This window comes from Colobus angolensis, unplaced genomic scaffold (genome assembly GCF_000951035.1).
Source record: "Colobus angolensis palliatus isolate OR3802 unplaced genomic scaffold, Cang.pa_1.0 Scaffold21, whole genome shotgun sequence".
Taxonomy (NCBI): Eukaryota; Metazoa; Chordata; class Mammalia; order Primates; family Cercopithecidae; genus Colobus; species Colobus angolensis.
The window spans coordinates 6,754,208-6,757,860 of record NW_012115266.1 but is presented as its reverse complement, the minus strand read 5'-3'; positions in this window follow the sequence as shown (position 1 = coordinate 6,757,860).

Here is a 3,653-nt window from a genome sequence, read left to right as displayed (position 1 = left end):
ACCTGAAGTCAGGAGTTCGAGACCAGCCTGGTCAACATGGCAAAACCCCGTCTCTACTAAAAACACAAAAATTAACTGCATATGGTGGCACATGCCTGTAATCCCAGCTATTCAGGAGGCTAAGGCAGGAGAATCGCTTGAACCCAGGAGGCAGAGGTTGCAGTGAACCAACATCATGCTGTTGTACTCCAGACTGCATGACAGAGCCAGACTCTGTCTCAAAAAAAAAAAAGTATAAGTAAAATAAAAGAAACTCCAGAGAGCTCCATCACCCCTATCACCATGTGAGATTACAGCAAGAAAGCAGGCGTTATGAAATGGGAAGCAGGCCTCCACCAGACACAAAATCTGCCAGTGCTTTGCTCTTGAATTTTCCAGCCTCCAGAACTGTCAGCAATAAATTTGTTGTTTATAAGTTACCCAGTCTAAGATATTTTAAAGCTGGACCCCTACCATTCACCATATACAAAAGTTAACACAAGATAGATTAAAGATTTAAAGTAAGACCTTGAACTGTAAGAATTCTAGAAGAAAACCTAGGAAACACCATTCTGGACCCTGATCTTGGAAAAGAATTTGTGACTGAGTCCTCAGAAGCAAGTACAGCAAAAACAAAAATTGGCAAGTGAGACCTAATTAAAGAGCTTCTGGGCAGCAAAATAAACTATCAACAGAATAAACAGACACCACACAGAATGAAAGAAAAATAGTATATTCACAAAGTATGCATCCCACAAAGGTCTAATATCCAGAATCTATAAGGAACTTAGAAAACCCATCAAAAAGTGGACAAAAGACATGACAGACACATCTCAAAAGGAGACATACAAGCAGCCAATAAACACACGAGAAAATGCTCATCATCACTAATCGTCAGAGAAATGCAACTCAAAACCACAAGAGCATATCATCTCATACCAGTCAGGATGGTTATGATTAAAAGGTCAAAAAACAACAGATGCTGGTGAGGCTTCAGAGAAAAGGAAATGCTTATGCACTGTTGATGGGAATGTACATTAGTTCAGCCACTGTGAAAAGCAGTTTAGAGATTTCTCGAAGGACTTAGAACTACCATTCAATCCAGCAATCCCACTACTGGGTATATATCCAAAAGAAAATCATTCTACCAAAAAGACAGTTGGACTTGTATGTTCATTGCAGCACTATTCACAATAGCAAAGACATGGAATCAACCTAGATGCCTGTCAACAGTGGATTGGATGAAGAAAATGTGGTGCATATACACGATGGAATACTATACAGCAATGAAAAAGAATGAAACCATGTCCTTTGCAGCAACATAGATGCAGCTGGAGGCCATTATCCTTAGTGAATTAACAGAAGAACAGAAAACCAAATACCATGTATTCTCACTTATAAGTAGGAGCTAAACATTGGGTGGTCATGAACAGAAAGATGGCAATAGACTCTGGGGACTACTAGACTGGAGGGAGAAAAGAAAGAGGGAACGGGAGAAAGGGTTGAAAAACAGTTGGGTATTATGTTCACTACCTGAGTGATGGGACCATTCACACCCCAAACCTCAGCTTCACACAATATATAAACCTGCACAGGTACTCTCTGAATCTAAAATAAAAGTTGAAATTATGTTTTAAAAGAAGATAAACCTCAATTTCCACAAATATGTTTTATAGGATTTTTTTAGTAAAATGTATTCTGTGTATAGACTTTTAGGAGCACAGGAGAGCCTGCATCTCTACACTGCTTCTTCCCAATCATGTATACAGTGTATCCCTCAATCTATTTTGGTCATCCTTTATTTCCTTCTGTCACTGGGAAACCAAGTTCTTTCCTTACTTTGTATTGATGGCCAAGAAAGAATATCCAATTGGAAAAAAAAGGCAAGCAGGTTTTATTGCTGGTCAGGAATGGAGGAGTGAGCTCTTTTTTGAAAGAACCCCTTCTCCTGAAGGTGATGAAAGCCAGGGAACTTTAAGGAATTGGATGTGGGGCGGGGAGGTATGTGTGTAAGCATGGGAGGGACTCCAGATGTGCAGCTGCAGCTCATAAACATGCTTCCTCATATGAGGCATGTTCAGAAAATGGCAGCAATTTTCTTCTAGGGGTGGGGATTTGATATGGTTTGGCTGTGTCCCCACCCAAATCTCATCTTGAATTCCCACGTGTTGTGGGAGGGAACTGGTGGGAGGTAATTGAATCATGGGGACAAGCTTTTCCCAGGTTGTTCTCATGATAGTAAATAAGTCTCCTGAGATCCGATGGTTTTAAAAAGAGGAGTTTCCCCTCCCTTTTTTTTTTTTTTAACTTTTTAAACTTCAGTTTGCATATGTTTCTAAAATTGTGCATTCCAATACTTAAAATCATTTGAACAACAACAACAAAAAATGGCACTCTGGTTAAACTGTATTACAGCCTGCATGACACCTTGGGCCAGCTTGGTTTTACTCTAGATTTTACTGTTGCCCCACCCCACTTCTTCCACCCACTTCTTCCTTCACCAACATGCATGTTCTTTCCTTTTCTGCCAGCCAGATAGACAGATGGGAGTGGCAAGTTTGGCCTTCATTGTCAGTAGTTCTTTGATGTGAAAGGGTCAGCAGAGTCATTTAAACTTGATCCAACCTCTATGCATCTTACAAAGTTAAACAGCTAAAAGAAGTAAAATAAGAAAGTGAAACTAGTAGGCCTCACAAAACCTAAAAAGTTAGCACCAGGTGGCCCTAGATAGGGTCCCACACTGCCTAGATAGGGTCCCACCCTGCCTGGTTAGTGTTCCACCCTGATAGGGTCCCACCCCTGCCAATTCCGGGAAACAACCTCATGAGGTCCCACCCTGCCAATTCCAGGGGTCTCACCCTGCCTCAAAGTTCCCGGAATTATCAACTCCAGGAAAGAACCTCATAAGGTCCTGCTCTAACCAATTAAACTAAGACCCCTTGCTCAGGCTATAGCTAGACCCAATCATTTTACGCCTTAAGCTTTGTTTGAATTTCGCGCCATAAGCTGTGTTTGAACTTGTGTTAGCATATATAAACAGCCTGTAACAAGCAGTCGGGGTCCCAGGACCAACTTAGAGCTTGGGACCCTAGCGCGCTAGTAATAAATAACTCTCTGCTGTGAACTTCGTGTCGGTGATCCTTCGCGACAACCCCTGCCCAGGAGGGAATCGAGAGTTTGGTTCCAACAAAAGCAATGCTTGTGGAATGTACAGTGCATATCGGCAGCACATGCCTCATTACGATTCACCAGCTTGTTTCTCCTGTTCAATCGTTTCTTTGGAAGGCAGTGGATTTTTCTCTTGTGCTTCTGTGTTCTTCAATTTTGACTTATCTCTTTGCCTGCTGCCATCCATGTAAGACGTGACTTGTTCCTCTTTGCCCTGCACTGTGATTGTGAGGCTTCCCCAGGCTCATGGAACTGTTAGTCCAATTAAACCTCTTTATTTTGTAAATTGCCTAGTCTCAGACATGTCTTTATCAGCAGCATGGACTAATACAGGACTTTAGCATTACAATGATACGTTAATGATCTAAAGGTAACAAGGGGTCGCCAGCTCTGGTTTGCTGGGGTCTTGCTCTGACCTTATCTTCCTCCAGTAATTGCCAAAGAGTCCAGAGACTCCAGCGGCCTCCTGGGCCATCTGAAGTTCTCTCTTTTTTTTTTTTTTTTTT